Source organism: Sus scrofa, chromosome 9, assembly GCF_000003025.6.
Source record: "Sus scrofa isolate TJ Tabasco breed Duroc chromosome 9, Sscrofa11.1, whole genome shotgun sequence".
Taxonomy (NCBI): domain Eukaryota; kingdom Metazoa; phylum Chordata; class Mammalia; order Artiodactyla; family Suidae; genus Sus; species Sus scrofa.
This window is the reverse complement of record NC_010451.4, coordinates 63,004,192-63,028,859: the sequence shown is the minus strand read 5'-3', so window position 1 is coordinate 63,028,859 and position 24,668 is coordinate 63,004,192. Positions and strand designations below refer to the sequence as shown.

The window sequence follows — 24,668 nt, the reverse complement described above, 5'->3', positions numbered from 1 at the left end:
ATGATAACTACTATTATATACACAATATAAACAGAACTAGTAAGTTCCAGATACAGATACACATATATATATAAATATAGATATAGGTAAGGGGATTTTAAAAACAATTTTGAAAGCTGCCAAATCCCATAATCTTCCACGTGGAAACTGAAAAATTAGAAGGGGCTGCGAGTTGTGTAAGTGTTAGCCCAGCAGTCACTTGGCCCCTGGCCTCACCTGCTCATGACCATCCTTCCCGCCACAGGTTTCTGCCATCAACCTCGGCTCCACACACCACACTGAGGGATGGCACTGAGTCCGTGGCCACACAGCAGCTGCCAAGTACCCCAAGGAGTATGTGGTCTTCTGCAAGGGGTTCCCTGACACCCTGCTTACCTTCTTTGAGCTTCCCATACAGGATTCTCCTACCCAACATCACTCTGCTCCCAGGGACGCCTTCAGATCCAGGAGAGAGCAGCTGCCTGGCCATTAACTGTCTGCAAGATGGAGGACTCCCAGAAGCCCCTGTGGCACCAGAGTGAAGCTGAAGACCCAGATTCCAGCTGTCTTGCGAGAGTGCCTGTCCTCCTTGGGCTGCTGTCTTGGGGTCCTCCACATCATGCAGACTGTTATGGAGACTCTCCCTGCCCGAGGAAAATGAAGAAAAAATACCTTTTTCGGGGAATAGAGGACTTCAGGTAAGATCCACGACAGCAGGTTTTTTTTTTTTTTTTACATTAATTCTTCTAATTCAATTTTTTTTTCGCTGTAGAACATGGGGACCAAGTTACACTTACATGTATACATTTTTTTCCACCCTTTGTTCTGTTGCAGTAAAAGTATCTAGACATAGTCCTCAATGCTACTCAGCAGGATCTCATTGTAAGTCCATCCCAAGTTGTATCCAATAATCCCAAGCTCCCGATCTCTCCCACCCACCCCCCTTGGCGGGCACAAGTCTATTCTCCAAGTCTGCGATTTTCTTTTCTGTGGAAAGGTTCATTTGTGCTGTATATTAGATTCCAGTTATAAGTGATATGGTATATGTCTTTGTCTTTCTGACTTATTTCACTCAGGATGAGAATCTCTACTTCCATCCATGTTGCTGTAGATGGCATTATGTCGTTCTTTTTATGGCTGAGTAGTATTCCATTCTGCATATATAAACCACATCTTCCTAATCCAATCATCTGTCCATGTACATTTGGGTTGTTTCCATGTCTTGGATATTGTGACTAGTGTTTCAATGAACATGTGGGGGTGCATGTGTCTTTTTCAAGGAAACTTTTTGTCTGGATATATGCCCAAGAGTGGGATTGCAGGGTCATATGGAAGTTCTATGTATGGATTTCTAAGGTATCTCCAGACTGTTCTCCATAGTGGCCGTACCAGTTTACATTCCCACCAACAGTGCAGGAGGGTTCCCTTTTCTCCACACTCCCTCCAGCATTTGTTCTTTGTGGAATTATTGATGATGGCCATTCTGACAGGTGGGAGGTGGTATCTCATGGTAGTTTGGGTTTGCATTTCTCTTATAATCAGTGATGTTGAGCATTTTTTCATGTGCTTGTAGGCCATCTGTGTATCTTCCTTGGAGAACAGTCTATTCGGGTCTTTTGCCCATTTTTCTATTGGGTGATTGGCTTTTTTGATGTTGAGTTGTATAAGTTGATTATATCTTCTAGAGATTAAGCCCTTGTCCGTTGCATCTTTTGAAATGATTTTCTCCCATTCTGTAAGTTGTCTTTTTGTTTTCTTTTTGGATTCCTTTGCTGTGCAAAAGCTTTTCAGTTTGATGAGGTCCCATGGGTTAATTTTTGCTCTAATTTCTATTGCTTTGAGAGACTGACCTGAGAAAATATTCATAATGTTGATGTCAGAGAGTGTTTTGTCTATGTTCTCTTCTAGGAGTTTGATGGTGTCCTGTTTAAGTCTTTGATGGTGTCCTATTTAAGTCTTTCACCCATTTTGAGTTTATTTTTGTGCATGGTGTGAGGGTGTGTTCTCGTTTCATTGCTTTGCATGCAGCGGTCCAGGTTTCTCAGCAATGCTTGCTGAATAGACTTTCTTTTTCCCATTTTATGTCTTGCCTCCCTTGTCAAGGATTAATTGACCATAGGTGTCAGGGTTTATTTCCGAGTTCTCTATTCTGTTCCCTTGGTTTTGATCCCAGTACCACACTGTTTTGATGACTGTGGTATTGGAATATTGCTTGAAGTCTGGGAGAGTTGTGTCCCCAGCTTGGTTTTTGTTTCTCAGGATTGCTTTGGTGATTATGGGTCTTTTGTGGTTCCATATACATTTTTGGATGGTTTGTTCTAGTTCTGTGAAAAATGTCATGGGTCATTTGATAGGGATTGCATTGAGTCTGTAGATTGCTTTGGGTAGTATGGCCATTTTTACAATATTGATTTTTCCAATCCATGAACATGGAATATCTTTCCATTTCTTTATATCTTCTTTAATGTGTTTGATTAAAGTTTTATAGTTCTCAGCATATAGGTCCTTTACCTCCTTGGTCAGGTGTATTCCAAGGTATTTGATTTTTTTGAGGTGCCACTTAAAAAGGTATTATAACTTTGTACTCCTCTTCTAACATTTCATTGTTGGTATACAGAAATGGGACTGATTTCTGAATGTTAATCCTATATCCTGCTACTTTGCTGAATTTATTAATCAGTTCATGTAGTTTTTGGGTTGAGTCCTTAGGGTTTTCTATGTGTAGTATCATGTCGTCTGCATCCAGTGAGTTTTCTCTCTTCTCTTCCTCTTTGGATGCCTCTTATTTCTTTTGTTTGTCTAATTGCTGTGGCTAGGACTTCCAAAACTCTGTTGAAGAGCAGTGGTGAGAGTGGGCATCCCTATCTTGTTCCAGATTTGAGTGAGAAGGCTTTCAGTTTTTCTACATTGAGTATTATATTCACTGTGGGTTTGTCATAAATGGCTTTGATTATGTTCAGGAATGTTCCCTCTATACCCACTTTGGTGAGTTTTCATCATGAATGGATGTTGGACTTTGTCAAATGCTTTGTCTGCATCTATTGAGATGATCATATGGTTGTTGACTTTTCTTTTGTTCATGTGGGCAGGGTTTCTGTAGTGTAGTGGTTATCCCATTTGCCTCACATGACCGTGTTTTAAGCTATGCCTCCTTAATAAAGGACATGTGCAGTCCAGGAGGGCGAGGGCTGCCCTGGGCCAAGCTGCTCAGGTGGAAGGGGGGGTCCAGGCAAGGGATGGTGGGGGAAAAGCCAGCTTTGTGGCCTCTCCTTGGCTTCTATCCCTCCATCTGTAAGCTCACAGGAAGTCCCACATTGGTCCAGCCTGCTCTGAGACTTGCAGGAGAGTGAGGTCCATGATTGGTTGCTTTCACAAGTGTTCCTGGATTGGAACAAAGGGGCAAGACCTGCTCCAAAGAAACCAGGCCCAGTACAGAGCATAGACCCCAGACACCTGGGGACCTGGGGACATTTATTAAATGCAGGGTGGCTGCTTCCATTAAACAGGAGGGGACACTGAGGCTCAAAGTTGTCCCACACATGCCCAAGTACCACGGGGAGGGAGTGACAACCCCCAGTGGCCACCTCTCCTAGACCACACCAGGTAGTTGGGGACAGGGGCATCAGCCTAAAAATTCTGCTGTAGATATTTTTTAATTCTGCTGTAGATTTTTAAATAAGGTTTTATTATAGTTGATTTACAATGTTCATCAATTTCTGCTGTAAGAAAAGTGACCCCATCATCCATATACATACATTCTTTGTCTCACATTATCCTCCATCGTGTTAGAGTTTATCAAGCCAAAACTCAAATTCTGGTTGGAGAAAGAGACTGCCATTGGTGGGAAGGGAAATGAAAGCATATATTAGACCACTGCTTTGACCTCCTTAAGCTTATGACATTGTATTTCTTTCAATAGGCCAAAACGTACTCTCTATTTGGGAAATGCGACAAAAAAATGGTACCAGTGCTACTCAGGGCTGGAAGGTAGGGCCTTTGTCTTCAAACTTCATTTTTTGACATTTGAACTATGGGGATCTATTGCTCGTGAAAGAAAAAGTTCAAAAATGTAAAAACATTTGCTGTACTTTCATGCATCTTCTGAAAACTCAACCAGGTAAATGGCACAGCAAGCCTCTCCACATTCTTTCCAACAACAGGCCACATGAATTTCTTTTTTTAACTGGTAACCATTGACATGCCCATGGGCACTAATTTTATGTGAAAACCTGTCCATACCTAACACCTCTCTTGTTTCACTCACCATGACTCACCTCAGAGATAATGCTTATGCATGAGCCCATCCATCTCTTTGCCCACCTCCTTCAGAAGCCACACAGAAGATACAGAGCACCCGTGCAGACTGACACTTCACTTTTCCAGGAGCAATGATGTTCTCTGTTCCTGTTGGAGGATTTTCACCTTCTTCTCAGTAGTATTTCATTGCATGAACCACAACGATTTCAAGAGCCAGTGGGGAGTGTGTCTCCCTCTTGTTTCTCTGATGAGAAATATAGGCCACACAGTAGATCCCTGTGTACATGGTAATAGAATTTCAATGGATATCATTCTTTGGATACAATGAATATACTAATGTATGCCCTGGGCAAAGATTCAAAGATGCATTCAATGCCTCAATAATAACGACCCCCTTGCTGTACAGTGGGAAAAAATAAAAAATAAAAAAATAAAATAAAATAAAATAAAAAATAATAACAGCAGGCCTGGTGTATCTTTTTTAAAAATAAAGGAGATTTCATCTTGATATTTGGGGGTCCCACACATAGCATTGAGAGTTTCCTATGAGGGTGGTCAATCAGAACTACACATGCTGGCCTTCGCCACAGCCATGGCCTTGTCCACCCATGATATGAGATGCGTCTACCACCTAATCCAGAGCTCACGGATCCTTAAAAAACTGAGCAAGGCCAGTATTCAAACCTGTTTCCTCATGTATTTTAAGTTGGTCCATTACTGCTGAGCCACAAGGGGCCCTCTGCTATGATGACCTCCCTTTCTGGAATTTCTGAAAGTGTATTTTATGAATGTATGATTTTCTTTAAAAAAAAGATGCACCCTACAGGTTGACAATGTCTGATTTTTACTGTCTTGCCACCAGCCAGATCATTTTCCAGATGGGACAAATGACACCCAGAAGAGCCAGGACACTGCCTGACCATCAAGGTTTACCCATTGCCACATTCAGCTTCAGGCATCTATCAGCCCTTGGAACTCCCCAAAGGCAGTGCTCTGGTGAGATCCCTGAGCAGGAAGCACAGGAATCAGAGAGCAGGGCCTTCTAGAACGTGGTGGGCCTCCCACACCCTCAGCCCTAACGGCCATCTGCCCTGGTTTCCAGGCACCTGTGTGTTTGGGTGGCAGTGTTCGTGGGGTCTGTTGTGGCCTATGGTCAGAGGCAGAGCTGTGGTGCCTGTGGTGCTGGGAAGGGCCTACTTCCTCCCACCAAATGGGTTTGGCTGTCAGTCCCAAAGCCATCTGTGTATTCCAATGGTTCCCACAGGTCGCATGGGTAACCTGAGGCTGGGGGAAGTTACCCTGTCCTGGGATCATGGAACTGTTGGTTGGCAAGTCCTGAAGGAGACCGCCAAAAGCCTGTCTCTGGACACCACACTCCAAACCCACTTTCTCCAAGTGGGTAACCTAAGAAGCAGGATAATCCCCACCACCTCACACCTTGGGGTGGTCTGTGATTTGATACACACAGGTAATTTGGAACATCCCAATAAAAGTTTTCCAAACATTTGACACAAGAGTTCCCATCATGGCTCAGCAGAAGGGAAACTGCCTAGTAACCTCGAGGGCATGGGGTCATTCCTTGGCTTCGTTCAGTAGGCTGAGGATCCAGCATTGCTGGGACTTGTTATTTAGGTCATGGACACTCCTCAGGTCTGGCATCGCTGTCCCTGTATTGTCCATAATCATGTTCTCATGCAAGCCCCTGGGAGCTGAGAGTGCGACTGTCCCTGTTGTACAGAACGGCAGACTGAGGCTCAGCCAGGTGAACATGTGTGATGTCATACATCAAGGAAACAGATGGTGGAGCTTGGATTGGTCCCCAGACCAGAGAGGTGGAAAAGTCTGGATCTTGCCATTGCCATGCAAGGCAGTTTGAGCTGAGGGGTACCCACAGCCCTTCATCCTATGGGTGTCCTCTGACCAAGGCCACCTGGAGTCCAAGCTCCATTGGCATAGACACACAAGTCGGCTTGCCAGCGGTTCACCAGGTGGCCTAAACCCCACGTATGCTTTCAGTTCTGTGTTGCGTCATTCTTTTTTTATGGAACAGTCCTTTACTTTAGAGGTTTTGAAGCAAAAACCAAAAATCCGGTTGGATGACGAGCCTGCCTTTGGTTGGAAAGGAAATGAAAGCATATATTAGACCACTTCCTAGACCTCCTTAAACTTAAGACATATGCATTTCCTTCAATAGGCCAAAATGACCTCTCTATCAAGAAATGTGATGAAAAATGGTTGCAGTGCTACTCAGTGATGGCAGGTAGGGCTTTTGTCTTCAAACTCCGTTTTTGGACTTTTGAACTATGGGGATCTATTGGCCATGAAAAGAAAAAGGTCAAGATTTTAAAACTATTGGCTGTTCTTTCATGAAACTTCTGAAAACTCAACCAGGTAAATTGCACAGGAAGCCTATCCACAAGTCTTTCACACAAAAGGCAACAGGGAGTTCTTTTTTGAAATGGAATCCATTGACATTCCCATGGTCACTCATTTTATATGAAAACCTGTGCATACTTAATGCCTCTCTTGTTTCACTCACCGTCACTCCCCTCTGTGGTAATGCTTATGCATGAGTCGATCCATCTCTCTACCACCTACTTCAGAAGCCACACAGAAGATACAGAGCCCCCGTGCAGATGGACACCTCACTTTTCCAGGAGCAATGGTGTTCTCTCTTCCTTATGGAGGATTTTCCCCTTCTTTTCATCATTATTTCATTGCATGAACCGCAACTCTTTCCAGAGCTAGCAGGGAATGGGTCTTTCTCTTCATTCTCTGATGAGAAATAAAGGTCACACGGTAGATCCCTGTGTACATCTTTATAGGAATTCTATGGATATCATGCTTCAGTTAAAATCGACTTAGTAACGTATGCCCTGGGCAAAGATGCGAAGATTCGTTACTTCAGTGCCTCAGTAATAACAGGAGGCAATGTGTATCTTTTAGATTTTTTAGAAAGGTAGATTTTATCTTTATTTTCTGGCCCCAAACACAGCATGGAGAAGTTGCTAGGCTGGTGGTCAATCAGACCTTCTCCTGCTGGCCTATGCCACCACCATGGCCTTGGCCACCCACAATCCGCGATGGGTCTACCAACTAATCCACAGCTCACGGATCCTTAACCCACTGAGCAAGGCCAGAGTTCAATCCCGCTTCCTCATGGACATTAATGGGTCCATTACTGCTGAGGCACAAGGGGCCTTCTGCTTTGATGACCTCCCCTTCTCTAATATTTGAAAGGATTTTATGAAGGTATGAATTTCTTGAAACAAACAAACAAAAAGATCACCTTACAAGTTGAAATCATCTAAGTCTGACGGTTTTACCACCAGTCAGATCATTTTCCAGTTGGAAAAACGACACCCAGAAGAGCCAGGACACTGCCTGACCATCAAAGTTTGCCTGTTGCCACATCCAGCTCCTGGTTTCCATCAGCCCTTGGCGCTCCACAAAGGCAGTGCTTCTGTGAGATCCCTGAGCAGGAAGCACAGGAATAAGAGAGAAGGGCCTTCTAGAACCTGGTGGGCCTCCCACTCCCTCCACCCTAATGGTCATCTGCACTGGTTGCCAGGCACCTGTGTGTTTGCATGGCAGAGTTCCGTCAGGTCCGTTGGGGCCCATGGTCAGAGGCAGAGCTGTGGTGCCTGTGGTGCTGGGAAGGGCCTGCTTCCTCCCACCAAATGGGTTTGGTTACTGGACCCTTAGCCATCTGTGTATTCCAATGGTTCCCACGGGTCACATGGGGAACCTGAGGCTGGGGGAAGTTACCCTGTCCTGGGATCATGGAACCAGTGTTTGGCAATGCCAGAAAGAGATGACAGATGGCCTGTCTGTCAACCCCAAACACCAAAACCTAGTCTCTCAAAGTGCAGTGCCTAAGAAGCAGGATACTCCCCGCCACCTCACACCTTGGCATTGTCTGTGCTTTGTCCGAACATGTCATCTGGAAGATCCTAGTCAAGAGGCCTTCCAAACCTGTGCCACAGGAGTTCCCATCATGGCTCTGCAGAAGGGAAGCTGACTAGTAAACACAAGGGCATGGGGTCATTCCTTGGTGTCGTTCAGTAGGCCAAGGATCCAGCATTGTTGGGACCTGTTCCTTGGTTCATGGACACAGCTCAGATCTGGCATTGCTGTCCTGTTATATTGTCTGTAATCATGTTCTCATGCATGCCCCTGTGAGGCTGAGAGTGTGACTGTCCCTGCTGTCCACACAGAGATACTGAGGATCAGCCAGGTGCACATGGGCGATGTCATACATCAAGGGAGCAGGTGGTGGAGCTTGGATGGGTATGCATACCTGAGAGGTGGAAACATCTGGATCTTGCCATTGGCATGCAAGGCCTTTTGAGCTGAGGGGTACACCCAGCCACAGCCCTTCATCCCCTGAGTGTCCTCTGACCAAGGCCACCTGGAGTCCAAGCTCCATCAGTATAGACACACAAGTCAGCCTGCAAGCGGCTCGCCAGGATGCCTAAACCCCAAGCATGCATTTGCTTCTGGGCTGTGTAATTATTTGGTTATGGAACAATCCTTTTCTTTAGAGGTTATCAAGCCAAAACCACAAGCCACTTGGAGGACATGATGACCTTTGTTGGGAAAGGAAATGAAAGCATATATTAGACCACTTCCTAGACCTCCTTAAACTTAAGACATATGTATGTCCTTCAATAGGCAAAAATGACATCTCTATCTAGGAAATGTGACTAAAAATGGTACCAGTGCAACTAATTGCTGATAGCTAGGACTTTTTTCTTCAAACTCCATTTTTGGACCTTTGAACTGTGGGGATCTATTGCCCATGAAAAGAAAAAGGTCAAGAATGTAAAACTATTAGCTATTCTTTCATGAATCTTCTGAAAAATCAACCAGGGAAATTGCACAGCAAGCCTCTCCACACTTCTTTCGCACAAGAGGCAACAAGAATGACTTTTTTGAAATGGAAGCCATTGACATGCACATGGTGACTCATTTTGTATGAAAACAAATCCATACCTAATGCCTCTCTTGTTTCACTCACTGAAACTCACCTTGGTGATAATGCTTATACATGAATCCATTCATCTCTCTGCCCACCTCCTTCAGAAGCCACAGAGAAGATACAGAGCACCAGTGGAAATGGACACTTCACATTTCCTGGATCAATGGGGTTCTCTGTTCCTTGTGGAGGATTTTCCCCTTCTTTGGAGCATTATTTCATTGCATGAACCACACCGATTTGAAGAGCCAACGGTATGTGGGTCTTTCTCTTTGTTCTCTGATGAGAAATAAAGGCCACACAGTAGATGCCTGTGTACACACTGATAGTGACATTTTCTTTCTTGGAACAAAAGCTAAACTATATTCCTCAGTCTCTGAAAGTCAGAAGCATAGGTCAGGTGCATATGGTCAGCAGCATGGGTCAGGGGAATGCTGTCAAAAGCATGGGTCAAGAGCCTGGGTCAAGAGTATGGGTTAGGTAGGTTAGTATGGGTCAGGTTCATGGGTCAGTTGCCTGGGTCAAGAGTATGGGTTAGGTGGGTTAGTATAGGTTAGATGCATGCAGTCAGGTGCATGGGTCAGGTGCCTGGGTCAGGAGCCCAGATCAGGAACACAGGTCAAGAATAGCCTCTAGAGGATGTGAGGGAAGGTAGGAGGACAGTTGTGATCCATGACTTCTCTCTTTCCCCTCCCTCATCCTCTGGGTAGACACAGGAGATACTGTGGAGGATTCCAGGGTCCAGGGAATGTCCCTGCTACCCAACCAATGCAGCCTGTGTCCCTTCATGGCTGCATGGAGCAGAACCACCACCTCTTCATTCCTGCAAATCCCCAGTGGACCAAGAAAGGAAACCTCTGTGTTAAGTACCTGAGGTTTAGAGGCCTGTTTATCACAGCAATCAGATTAATCTACCCCAAACCATACATGGAGAGAATGCTAAGTTTTGTACAGCAATAAGAGAAGAGGAAAGATTATAATAAAAAAAATTAAGAATTTAGCCTTCCCGTATTTATTCATTGTTTCTTTTAACTTTACAGATTTATCCAGAAAGAATCTCTTCTGGCAAAAAAAAAATCACTAAAGTGCAGCAGTTCCTACACTGACTTTTTCTCCTTTTATGTTCAATTCACATCATCTTATTGTTGATTTATTAACATTGTGTGTACATTGAGCCCACACTTACCCACGTATTTCTATCTGTACATGGCCACCCATTACCTGTAACCCTTTGGAGAGGCACATCTGGAATGTTCATGAAACATTACTGACAACCACTTCTGGTGCTGGCATCTGTGCTTTCCCATACAGCTTGAGGTCTTTATAATAATCGTGTAACTTTCATAAAACTGTTCGATGACATGGAAGAAAGAACAGCTGAATGCACACTTCCCATGTCTTTGCTGCAGGGTGGCCCCAAGGCCTGAGCTTCCCCTAAAAGGTGGGGCCATATGACCTTGCCCTTAAATGACAGGTGACAGCACTTTCAGCCCAGGGAGAGCCCTTACCCAGAGAGCAGGGCTGGGAGCAGGCCAGGAGCAGGGCTTCCCTGCTTGAGCCCCTTCCAGAGACCTCAGGCAGAGCCAACTCTCTAGACCCCCAGACTCTAGGAGATGGATTCCAGTCAGAGGCCAAGTGCCACACCTGTGCCAAATGGCCAGGAGGTGGTGCAGCAGGCCTCCCTGCCAGTCCCTCTGATCTTCATGGCAGCCCCTCCCCCATCAGGGCCTTCAAGTACACAGGCTGGACAGAGCCCCTGGATCCATCTGGAGCACCTGAGAGTCTGTCTACACCCATCTTGGCCACTCATATCCCAGTCATACATCTCCCACTTCCTTCCACCTGACTCTGAAATGAGGGGTCCTCATGGGCACACCAAGACCCATGGGGACTGAAGGATATAGGCACTAAGAAGTCAAGAGATGAACCTGAGCCTACCAGAGGAGAGCCCACTCCACATAGTCCTGTGGCAGAAAGCTGCCCTGACACCCCAAGCACCTACCTGATCCCAGGAGACAAGGATTCCCACCCAGAGGTGCCCATTTGGCCTGACTGTGGGCCAACACACCCCAGCTTCCCACTGGGCCCAGATGCTGCATCCACCAGCCAGACCCTGTGCAGGGACTCCATGCAGCAGAGGTGGGGAGTGAAGTCCATCCAAGCCCAACCCAGTGGGTCCACTCACCACACTGCACCCCATACCTGGTCCTATCTTTCTACTGCCAGGCACTGCCCACCCAGGCTTCAGAATGTCCCTGTAACCTGCCATCCACAGGATGAAGGGCTTCTTGGTCCTCCAAGGCCCTGCCAAAAAGGAACCATGGCCGGGAAGAACCCTCCTCACAAGCACCCCCCACCCAGATTACTTTTTCACCCTTTACCACCATATAAAGCCCAGGGATGGCAGGGCCTGGGAGCCCCACTTGGGTCCTCCAGTGAGCTATTCAGAGCGCCTACTGCAAAAGTGCCACACACAGCAGGGTCATGACCCCAGCCCTGCCCATGCCCCACAAGCCAACACTTGGTGGGTGGGAGAGGTGGCCCTGGCAGGAAGGATCCACAGGAACCAAGCAAGTGCATGGTGGGGGGGGGGGCTCGAGGGACTGCAGGCAAGAAGCAGCCTCAAGAGCTTCAGGAAAGCAAGGCAGCAAATGACATCATGCCTGGGCCTCAAGGGACAACCAGGAGGTGACCATCAGGCAGTGCAGGGAAGGGCACACCAGACAGAACTTGCACACCCCAGGAAGCAGGGGTCACAGAGATACAGGGGGAAGAGGCAGGGCCCACCTGGGGACTGAGGGCCCATGTGCTGCTAAGACATTCTCTGCGCATGTGGCCTCTGTAAGACTGATTTCTGTGCCCCCAAGGCTTGGCCTCCCCTGGTAGGGAGTAGGTGCTTGGTAAACAGAGTGGTCTGGGCACTGCCACCTGATGCTGGAAGGGAAGAGGGATTAGCAGGAAAGGGTGGGTAGGGTAGGTACTGGAGCATGACTGGCTGAGCAGGGGTTGACCAGAGGTACCTCGAGTTCAGGTCAGGCTTGACCAGGGGATGGCTCACCATCTGCTGCAGCTTCTTGATGAGGAAGTTCACTGGTGAGTTGCCCAGGCTCTCCTGGCACTGCTGGGCTTCTCCGCTCTGGCCCAGATAGTATCACGTATGGTTTCTTCCATGGAGGTATCCAAGTCGGATTCCTCTGAGGAGTTGGAGAAGCTCTGGGCCATCTTCTTCTCGCTGGTTGTGGGGCTGCTAGTGTCTAAAGGGAGGGGAGAAGGAAAACACACATTGAGGAAATGCAAACATAAAGAAAGTAACCTCCAGTCCATAGTAAATGCAAAATACTACATTTAGAATGGATAAGCAATGAGGTCCTACTTTACACAACAGGGAACTATATATCCAGTCTCCTGGGATAGACTGTGATGGGAAAAAAGTATTTTTATAAAGAACGTACATATGTGTATAACTGAGTGACTTTTCTGTACAGTAGAAATTGGCACAAACATTGTAAATCAACTATACTTTAATTTTAAAAAAAGAAAAGAAAGAAACTGAGGGTGTAAAGAAACAGGCATCTGGGTGCAGGTGCCTGTGACTGTGGGCCTGGTCGCAGACTGGGGATCAATCTATGTAACTCACACACCTTTTAGGCATTCCCACCTCCTCCTGAGCCCAAGCAAGATGGCCACTAGGACCCAGTGGGGACCCTGTGAGCTCTGTTCAGAGCTCTGTCCCTATGCCTGGAAACCTGGCATTTCAAAGGAGCCCTAACTAGTTGTGGCCATGACCACAGCTTACAGGGATTAACTGAAGGGCTTCTGGGGCAGTTTGAAAAGTTCTAAAGTAAGAGAAAAATCTCCCTTTGTTTTTCTTGGAAGACAGAGCAGCAGAAAAGGAAGAAAGCAGACTTCAGGTCAGAAGGGTACCAGTCTCCTACTGTAATAACCCCTCTGCTTCAAACACAGAGCAATGATAGGTATAATGTAAAAATAGACCCGGCAAACAGGGCCAAGTTTGGCAATGAGATAATATCCAAGCCCAGGACTGAGCAGAACCCACAGTCATGGGAAGGCTAAAGGAGGAGGCCCAACTCTCCAGGAGCCTGTGGTGGCAGTGAATGCATCATCTTCACCATCATATCCAGTGAAAGTCCCCAAGCAAGGACCTAGGTCGGGGGCTGACTGTCACTGCAGACCACTTGCTATTAGTAAGACACAATTCTGGGAGCAGGCCATCCACTGGAACACCCCAGCTTTATGGGTAGGGGTCCAGAAAGGTGAGGATAAGAGCCCACCTGTGTGACCCTAGGAGCTGGTGGGGATGGGCCAAGCCAGTAACTGCACTTCTGCATGAACTCTATTAAGGAGGTCAAGACCATGTGCACAGAAAAGATATCCAACATTGTTTCCTGCAAAAATGGACTGTCCTTGGACCCCGTAAGTTCAGGGTCTGCCCAGCCAAGGCATGATCTCTTCTTCCCACAGACTGAAAAGCTGTGAGAAAGAATGAACCTTGGCTTTGCTCGGAGGACCCCAAACATAATCCTGGGAAGGGAAAGGGGTTTGCAGGATGATTTGAATGTGGTGTCATTTACACAAAGATTGGAGAGATGACGGCTTATCCTACTGACTATAGGCATGATGTGAGTGATGACCAGATGGGAAACAAACCTAAATTCTGGAGTGGCAGAAAGGGGTTCACTGGTCCATGATGCCACTTGTAATGTTTGGTTTCCTTAAGACAGTTCCAGCACATGGGACAGAACACCAAACTCTGACAAAGCTGGGGCCAGATGTCTGCTTTATAGTTCTCTTTGCATCGCTTTCTCTGTGCTGGAAATATTTCCCAGTAGAAGGAAGGCAGAGAGGGTGGAGGGAGGGAGGTGAGAGAGAGGAAGGAGAGAGAAGGAAGGAAGATGCTCATTTGCACATCTACCCCAGTGGCTTGGGTGCATGGCCCCTGCTCTGTATCATTTTGGGGGCAGCCCTGGAAAGGTTCCAGGTAGGATACAACCCAGCCAGTGCCAACTTTGCATTTAATTTGGAAAGGCCAATTTGACCACTTATTTCCAAGTTCATGTAAGGACAACAAACACCCCCAGAAATGTTCCTCTTCCTGGCCTGCCATGTCAGTCCTGGGATGCAGCCACTAGGTCCCTGGACTTCCAAGGTGATTCACCAGACACACAAAGCCCAGGAAAGCACAGGAGCCACTCCAGAAATGCACATTCTCATGGGAAAGACAAGACCATGACTGGGTCAGGGACTCCCTTATTGCCAAAAGGGTCTCAACTGCCCTGGGCAAAGGGGTCAAGATCGTGCAGCCCACAGGTCCTGTTTTATTTGTCTGACAGATGATTCTGAATGGGGGCTGACTGGAGGCTCCACATGGAAACCCAGACTTCTGGTTTATGGTAACCATCAGGAAAACCTGGTGTTGTTGGGGATGCCATGCAGCACCTTGGGACAGGAGCAAGCCACAGAGACCTCCTCAACCATCACGACCTTGTGTCAGCTCCTCCCAGAACCAGGAGACTCAACACTACCAGCTCTCCCACCCACCCAGGCTTCTCCTTTCCTCTCCTTGGTCCACAGGTCATGAGTTTGAGTTCCTGACCACTGATCCACCACCCAAGCCCCATGCTGGCCTCTGCCTCCCCCTGCTTGACACCATCCACGAGGGGGCCCCAGTTAAACATCCCAACAGCAGATTGTCCAAACCAGCTGGGAGGACTTTATTTACTAAACTAAAATTCCAAAGTTCACCCCACTGTAATTCTGAATTAAAATTTTAGAGCACGTAGGAATGCTCACTGCCAAATGCCTTGGTCATATCAGCTTCATGTTTTCCCAATCATAGACATGCAAAATCTGCTGAGTGTGGAAAGGGCTGTGGCCAAGGGAAGGGTGCACTTAGCCTGGCTGCAACTTCTACTAACACGTTCCTGCACTCCACATTCACCACTGATGAATGAAAAAAATAAGTGCCTGGTGTAATTATACACTATATGGTGTGCATATACTATATAATGCAATTACAATCATAATATGCAAATATTTACATAGCATTAAAATATATTACATATCATTATATAGGAGGAATAATAATGATATAGTATAACATAATATAAATGTAAAATGTATTAACTGTGTTATACAGTTGCATGTACATAATTATTTCCAACTAGATACCAAGTTTCAGTGAAGTATATTCCCTAGAAAAGTGTTTCTTCATCCTGGCTATGGAGGGAAGTTACCTGGGAGCTCTAAAAAAACAAAACAAAACAAACACTGGTGCCAAAAGTCATTCAGTTGGTCTGATGAGACCTCATTATGGACATTATCTTCAGACACACCCCAGATGACTGTGATGAGAGTTACAACTCTGGATCCCCTAGAGCAGAGCTGGTGGTTGTAACTGTGAAGGACTGGGTGGCAGCAGAGAAGTGCAGAGGGATTAGCCTAGCCTTTGGGGGAAGGGGTAAGGGCCAAGTCAGCAGTCAGGATGGGCAAGAGGGTTGGTCTGGGGTTCAGTGGCTTCTTTTTGCCCTGATGGGTGGAAGTTGGCTGACAGTAGCTTCTGCTCCAGTAAGAACTGCTTTTTCCCCTCCTGAAGCTGTGTCTGTGCTGATTCCAAACCCAGCAGGGACATGGGGAAAACAGGCAGAGGGATGGAATTGGATATGCCATCATGTTCAAAAGTGGGAATGGGTATCAGGCACAGGCCCCAGCAGGAAAGTCTGCTTGCAGGGGGCTCTGCTCAGCCATCATTCCCATATAGGATGAGCTGGGGCCCTGGAAAGCTCATGGGCTTCAGGCAGCATGGGCCTCAGTGCCAACATCTGAGAAAAGGGTGCATGGAGAGCCAGGCTCAGAGCATACAGAGCACAGGCCTGTCCCTGCCAGGCCCTGACATGCCTCCTTCATGTGCATTACAGCCCTGGCTTCCAGAAACAGCTCCCATGGCTTTAAATTAAAAACAAACAAACAAACAAAAAAGTACACCCCTGTTGTCCACTTCCACCAGGTCCATTTTCTCTAATGTGCTCCTTAGCCTCTGATGTGCTATGCTCTGCATCTCATCCTCGTTAATACAGCATTTCAGGAAGCCTGCCCATCCTCTCTATCCCTCAAGCACCTGGAGCACAGTGGACAGTCAGTGAAGCCCCAGGAGCATGCAGGATGTGAGGACACAAGGGATCAAGCCACACACCCCAAATCTGCAGGCATGCATCCTTTAACCATGAGCCCCTGCTCTTTGCAGGGCATGTGCAAAACATTTCCAGATTTGCAGGTGGTTTTCCTGTTTTTGTTCTCTTCTTCATTTCTTAAAGTTTTATTGAAGTAGAGTTGATTTACAAGGTTGTGATTATTTCTTCTGTACAACAGAGTGATTCGGTTTACATGTACACACATCCATTCTCTTTCAGAATCTTTTCCCACATGGATTAGCATGGAATACTGCGTAGAGTTCTCTGTGCTATACAGAAGGTCCCTGTTGGCAAATCATTCCACATACCTCAGTGTGCATATGCCAATCCCAAACCCCTAGTCCATCCCTTCCAAATCCTGACTGGTCCCCTTTGGTGACTGTAAAATCTGTGATTCTATTTCTTTTTTTTGTTTGTTTGTCTTTCACTGTCTAACTTTACTTAGTATGAGAATCTCTAGATCCACACATATTGCTTCAAATGGCATGATTTCATTCTTTGTTTATGGCTGAGTAATAGTCCATTATATATAAGCACTGCAACTTCTTTATCCAATCCTCTGTTGGTGGACATTAAGTCTTCCATATCTTGGCTATCATAAATACTGCTGCAGCACACATTGGGGTACATGTATCTTTTCAAATTATGGTTTTGTGACAGGTCAGATGACAGACATGACAGACAAAAAACTGGAATGTACAAATGTTGGGAATGTCTTGTTTTTCCAGGGTGATTTTTACAGCTGGACCCATCATGGAAACATAGGTCTGAACAGTAAAGGGTACCTGAACCTAGGGTCTTCTTTCCAATAAATCAAAGGCAGAGTGGTCGTGGTTTGAGGATATTTGTGCCCAGCTGTAACCAAATCGACTTCTGGAACAGAACTGATGACAAAGCAGAAGGGTCCTGTGCTACCTACCTACCCCTCACAAGTTCCATATGTCCACGAGGACCCACAATGGCCATCAAATTGGCTTAGGGGTGACATGTCTGCCACCAACACCCATTGGATGGATCTGAAGGGGAAAAGGCAGCACCAGTGTCTGCTTCTTTCCAGGATGTCCTGGGTGGTCAGCCCAAAGGCCCCAGTATGTGGGTCTTCACCTTAATACAGAGCTTGAGTAACATGATCAGCTGATCTGTGGCAAGAGCAAACACCTAGGGAAACAATTATTAATGCCAAGTGGGACTTCAGGTGACACAGAGGGCCATTTGCATTTTGGATAAAAAAATGAATGCATTTCATCCTAAGTACTTTCTAAATATGGCACAGGCCATATGTCCACTATATTATCTAACAGATTCACACAGAAGTGGGCATCATGCATCTCAATGGGCAGAACCCAGGGATGAAGGGACAACAAGGGGCCTCTAACCCTAGGATCATGAGGGGCAGGGACCAGAGGAAAGACGAAAACTGAATCTGGAAGCAGCTTCCCCAAGAAAGTCTGCAGCAGGACAGGGGAAGGATGGTAACTCGCCACCCATGGGTGAACATTTTTAGCATAACTGAGCTCTCAGGTAAACTTCAAGCTTGAAAAACATAGGTTGATAAAATCCTATGCCTTTTAGAATGTGTTTGTTTCATTGGCCCTGCTGGGTACCTCTTAATAAAGAAAAATAAAATAAGAGTGGTGAAAGCAATTTTAACAAATACTTCATACCTTGCTGCTGAAGTGTTCCAAAAAAACATAAAAATCTGTCTCATGCATCCCCTAACTCCTGTGATAGGCAGGCAGACAGACTTTCCTCATGGCTTCTTCATCAGACACCATGAAATTATGAAGCTGACCTAGGACAAAGGACACATAATAGAAACAAACCAAAAAATTCATGACTATGACTGACTTTATCAAGGTTAAATTTGCAAGAATCACCTGTATAAAGATTTCCTATAAAAATGCAGATGTTTCACTGGCTCTGGTATATATATGGAAAACCATATATATAGTAAATTGCATAACATAAATATATATTTATAGAACATATAAATATAAAAATATATTATATGTTGAATCAAAAATAATGTATAATAATTATATTATATATTACATATAATTATAATGTATATTATATACCATACATGGTTTATTATATGTAAATGATTTGTTTGCCCAAAAAAGGCTTTTATTAAAGTAGAATCACAAATAGACACCCAATACATTTAAAACATTGGAAGAAGACTTTGTGATTACTCATCTATTTTGTATATTCAAATGTACAAACTGGCTTGTCCTCGAAGCAGTGAGACCTCCCCACTTCAGGGGCTGTGCCTTTGTGAAGACATGAGAGATCAGGTCAAGGTTATGGCCAAGGCCTGGCAGCTGCCTCCACCAGAACTGGTATGTCTGGAACTGGATTTGTGAGGAGTCCAGGTTCTGTCTCGCTGTTTGAAAATCGCTAACAGATGATGGTTAACGCAGGCTGGAGCTTTCAGGGACAAGTAGGCCAGGTGGAAGATGAGGTGATCTGGGAAGGTGAGAGAAAAGCCTACCTTGCATCTCAGTGTTATTTAATCAGTGTTACTTTCCCAGGACCCACACATGACATCCATTGAGAAGGAACCAAAAGGCACTGGTGTGTGTGTGTGTGTGTGTGTGTGTGTGTGTGTGTAGGTGTTCCCTGGAGGTTTCTAAAAGACCAGGCCTTCTGTCCCAGTTCCCCAAATACCCACAGGGTGACCTACCCTGCTTAGGTTCCCCTGGAAAAAGGCTCCAGCCCCCCAGGCACTGAATCAATATCTGGAGGAGGAAGTCTGGGATCAGACCACACCTCAGGGAATGGAGAGACATAGGACAAGAACCCATTCTTCTGGGACTCTTGCCTAGAAGCCATGTCCCACCCCTCTCCCACCCTCAGCAATGTAACTGCAGCTGCAACACACAGGGCCCCATGTGGTGGCCACCCCATCTGTGCTTGGCCATGTCATCTACACTCATTACACTCGGGGCCAGCCAGTGGTATAAATGCAGGTCCTGGCCACCAGCATGGTGTTAGCTCCTGTTATGAGCTGAACTGTGTCCCTCTATCAAAATCGCATGTTGGACTCCTGACACTCACCACAGCAGAATGTGACTATATTTGGAGGTGGGGCCTTTAAAAGGGAGATTAAGATAAAGTTGGGTCACTAGGGTGGGGCCCTAGTCCAAAATGACTGGTGTCCTTATAAGAAGAGGAGGTCAAGACACAGACACACACAGAGGGATAACCCTCTGAGGACATGGGGTGGAGACTGCTGTCTACACATCCAGGAGATAGGCTTCAGGGGGGAACAGCCCTGCCCACACCTGTGTCTTGGATTCCAGCCTCCAGAACTGTCTGCTGTTTAAGCCACCCCATCTGTGGACTTGGCTATGGCAGCCATAGGAAACTTTCATGGGGTAGAGACTCTCCTAGGGTGCATATTAAATGGTAAATGAACCACATTTACTACCAGAATCACCAGCTAGCCAGGCTTTCTTGGCATTTCTGTAACCATGGTCTCTGATACAATCTCTATCTTCATCCCTTCCTACATCTCAGGTAAACTCAGAGGAGAACTGTTCTCTCTTTCCCTCTGCCTGTGGGTATTATCCTCTTCCCCAGAGTCACTCCTTCAAGCCAGGCTCATCCCAGCCCAGGTTAGACCCAACTCCCAAAGTTCCATGGACCCACTTTCCTCTTTCCTGGAAACACTTGTTGTTCATTCCTCCCTGATCATCAGGTTGTCCCCACTTGATGATTACCAGCTAATGTTTGGAGAACTAACCCATCACACACAGTCCAATCCATCCCCGGTCCAAGAAGTTTGGGAAACATAACTAGATTAAACAAAAATGCACCAGTTTACCACAGAATGTATCAGAATGCTTTATATGGTCATCTCTCAGAGTGGCAAATGTAGCATTTCCCAAATGCATCTGCCCCTGAAACACTTTTACCCAGAGAGGACAAATGGCACCTCCCACAACAGCTGTGTTCTGCAGAGGCCAACTTCCTGACAAGCACACTTACTGGGTAAAGATGCTGATAGAAGGAAGTCTGCAATGTTCCTCTACCCAAAAAAAAGGTCCCAGGGATTTTGCAGTTCCTTGTCAGTGTCCTCTCCTGATGCCAAAGTCAATGTCCCCCAATCAGAAAAGGAGCTGATGACAAAGCAGATGCCTGAATTAAAATGAAGTTTCCATTGAAGATTGCTACCTATAAGAAGAATCATGTGCCGGGTTGTGAGATACGGAGACAGGTTTTGGGTAGATGAGCAGAAAGCCTGGTGTTTGGATGTTCATGAGATGAACCTTCTTCCCCTCCATGCTGCAGGATTCCCTTGGGAATGGGTGTGCAACAGGAGTGACCCCCCTACTTCCTTGTCCAGACTCAAGATGGCCTCAGTCTCTGCCTTCCCTGGTTCTGGAGAAAGCAGCTTGGTTTCCAGCTGGGGCCCTGGGGAGCTCCTGTCTGAGCTATTTCCACAAATGGGACTACCTTTTAGTTTTCTTCCTGCATTAATTTAAGAGATTCTGGACAATGAATGTAGACAGAGCTCCCAGATGCTTCAGGAGGACATGGCTCACTCATCTAACATTACTGCAAAACCAAGAATCAATCCACCCAAAGTCAAAGGCTTCCTGAGGATGATGAAATTAAGGTCAGGAAGTCATTATTCCTCTCCTGGGGGCTACCCCTGCCCACACCTCTTAACCCGAATCTGTGCAAGAGTCCCGTGTCCTCAAGGGTGGAGGCTCAGACTCTGACAATCCCAGGGGGGCATCAGGGGAGGAAGACATGAAACACCTCTGATCAGGACCCAAATTCTTGGAAAATGGGGGGGAAAAAGCATTTCCTTACCTGAAAAAGAGCATTAATTAATTTTCAGGGAAATTAATTATTTTTCAGATATTATGCTTCTCTGCATACAAAAGCCAAAAGAATCTAAAGATAAATTATTTCAACCAGTGAAAAAGCCCGGCAAATAATAGGTAAGAAATTCATACAGAAAAGTTAACTGAATTCTGTGGGACTTCAACCTGGACTACGAAAACAGACATGACCACGCACCAGATTTGGCTTTCCCTGATAATCAGGAAGTCATCCTTCTGCAATTGCAGCACCTCTCATCTTAAACTCCTTTTTCTTTTCATTTTCCTGAGTCTGGAAATTCTTCTTCTCACCCATGTGCACAGACCATGATAAATTCTGTTACATTTGCAATAAACAACTGAAAAAAAAAAAACATTTTAAAAACACTATGGTAGTCCCAACAATAACCAAAGACACCTAAGTAGAAATTTCTAAAATTTCTGTTCTAGGCTGGTGGAGAAAAATAATAGAACACTATTTATAACAACCAAAAAAGAAAGAAATGTAGGAATAGATGGATTTGGATGGAGAGATCCACCATAACCACAGATGCTAAGGTTTAATGTCTTAAAAATAAAAACTCTTGGGTGCTCTTGCTATGGTGCAGTGGGTTAAAGATCCAACTACAGCATCATATGTCACTGTGGAGGTACCAGTTCAATCCCTGGCCTGCTAGAGTGGGTTAAGGATACAGCGATGCCTGCACTGTGGTTCGGATTTGATCCCTGGCCTGGGAAACTCCAAATGCCAAGGGTGCAACCTAATGATCTCCTCAGAGGCCCATCTCTAAACACAGCCTCACTGGGGGCTAGTGTTTCTCTTGTCTTTGAGCAGCACCCCTCCCTGGGGGCTGGTGTTTCTCTTGTCTTTGAGCAGCACCCCTCCCTGGGGGCTGGTGTTTCTCTTGTCTTTGGGCAATACCCTCCCCTGCCTAACCCAACAGTCTACTTCTCCCAGTTCTAGGCCCCAGCCCAGGTCTAGTTCACAGAGCATCTCCACGACCCCTGGCAGGAAGCCACCTTCCCTTCCTCCTTTGCTGACCTTAACTGGAGGCCCACTCTTCCACACCCTCCATGCTGCACAGATGGATGGACTGATGGACTGGACATCCAAACTTGCAAAGAACATGAGCAGGGGAAGTGGGTAAGAGACAAGCCAACCAGTCATGACATTGCTGTTCCAGATGGCAGGAATGCAGTGGAAGCATGGCCCATGGTACCACCCTGGTACCATGAGGTGTGACTCTCCTTACTTTCCAGCCCCTGTTCTAGAAACTCAATATTCACAACAGTGGCATGTGGTGCCTGAGAAATATTTGACAAGATCAACTCCAAGATGAGTAGCCACATAAGTCTAGACACAACATGTATGGAACAAGGTACCAGTTCCCAGCACTGACATCTGAGTAGCAGGACTGTGACTTGTTTTATGTCCATAAAAATAGTCAATGAGATTACATTTTCAGAAAAATAAATGTAAACACTTTCCTTTCATTCAGAGTATTACAATTTGAAATCATGATGTTCATTAATTTTAATATGTTTTGCCTTTTAATGGATAATTTAAAATATTTTAGTAGCTATTGTTTTGAAACCCTATGAAAAAGATTTAACATTTAAATTTATTTTTATTTACACTTTTATGAAAACCCATCCAGATTCTGTACACTTTGAACATATTAAATTCTTAATTATTTAGATCATCACACTCAATGGAATATGAGTTATGTAAAAGCCTGGATTATAATGACATGCATAGTAATTTTGCTAAATAGAAGGCAAGGGAAGTACATTTTAAGGAATGTGTAATAATGCATGTTTATCTTCATTACTTATCCAAATATCATTGGGGACTGACACAGTATTTGCTGTGTGGAAATAATTACAGTCATATTGGTATATTACCAGCTTTGGGTCATATAAAATGGTAAATTTCTACACTTTTAAATTTATGTCATTATGAAATTTAATCTGTGAAAGCAGAAAGAGAAAACATATTCTATCTATCAGTTTGCTAGCTTGACTATAAATTTTTAATTAGGAAAAACGTGGTTCATGAGCCTCCATTTGTGCTCCTGCTTAAGCCTGAAGAGTAGAACAAATCTGTGGAAAGGAGCAAGTTGACAATTCTCTGCACAGAGAACTTGGCAAAGCTGATGTTCAAAGGAGTGCAAGAGGATGGAAGCAACCTAAAATGTCCATCAGCAGAGGAATGGATAAAGAAGGTGTGGTACATCTATACCATGGAATATTAATCAGCTATAAAAAAGAATGAAATAATGCCATTTGCAGCAACATAGATTAACAGATTATCCAACTGAGTAAAGTAAGACAGAGAAAGATAAATATCATATGATATCACTTACATGTGGAATCTAAAATATGATACAAGTGAACTTATATATGAAACAGAAAGAGACTCACACACCTAGAAAACAAACTTATGGGTACCAAAGGGGAAAAGGTAGGGGGTGGATAAACTAGGAGCTTGGGATTAATAGAAACACACTTCCATATATAAAACAGATAAGAATTTACTGTGTAGCACAGGAAACTATATTCATTCAATATCTTGTAATAACACAATGGAGATGAATATGAAAAATAACATGTATATGTATATATTCAGATATATACATATGTATATATTCAGATACATATATATATGAATCATTTTGCTGTACACCTGAAACTAAGACAAAAATCAACTCACTATACTTTACTAAAAAATGTAAAATTAAAAAAAATTTTTTAAGTGCATGTCAGTTTTTCCCATTGTGTCTCAGCAGTAATGAACCCAACTAATATCCATGAAGATGTGGGTTGAATCCTGGCCTTGCTCAGTGGGTTAAGGATCTGGCATTGCCATGAGCTGTAGCATAGATCACCAATGTAGCTCAGATCCTGCATTGCTGTCTCTATGATGTGTGCTGGGAGCTGCAGCTCTGATTCAACCCTTAGCCTGGGAACTACCACATGCTGTGGGTTTGGCCCTAAAAATCAAAAATAAAATAAATATAAATAAATTAATTAATTTTTTAAAATGCTGGTTAGTGATATATGAGATATGGTTAGTTTTATGACTACTCCCAGCTTCCTATCTTCACAGTGTCCAGGCCATGGTCCAAGAAAAGACAAGGTGACACTGGGAAAATTCCCAAGCATGGACGCAACAGGGCTGAGAATGCAGGGGGGCCAAGGTAGTGACAGCTTGCAGGATGGTGCCAGAAGAGGAGATATTGGAATGCAGAGGCTATTACATATCTGAAGAGTGTCCTTGGGGTATTCCATAAAGTTTGATCAGCCCATGCTTGTGGCAGACCTAACAGGGGCCAGGGAAAGAGGCACCCAAAGGACTAGAGGTACACTCCAATCACACAGGTCCAGGAACAGTACCCATTCCCACCAGCC

The 24,668-nt window shown here is 45.2% G+C and overlaps 1 long non-coding RNA gene across 7 annotated transcripts in view; it reads right to left on the bottom strand.

Moving 5' to 3' along the window:
• LOC110255465 overlaps window positions 2,941–24,668 on the bottom strand; it is a 92,997-nt gene continuing 71,269 nt past the window's right edge. For 3 of the 7 annotated variants that reach the window (XR_002335759.1, XR_002335763.1, XR_002335764.1), the window contains 5 exons: window positions 21,457–21,616; window positions 20,416–20,546; window positions 18,087–18,891; window positions 6,776–12,468; window positions 2,941–4,512 (listed from right to left, as the gene is read on the bottom strand). This is a non-coding gene — a long non-coding RNA (uncharacterized LOC110255465). The remainder of the gene's footprint in view (window positions 4,513–6,775; window positions 12,469–18,086; window positions 18,892–20,415; window positions 20,547–21,456; window positions 21,617–24,668) is intronic. The other 4 variants (XR_002335761.1, XR_002335762.1, XR_002335765.1 and 1 more) reach the window with 4 other exon arrangements.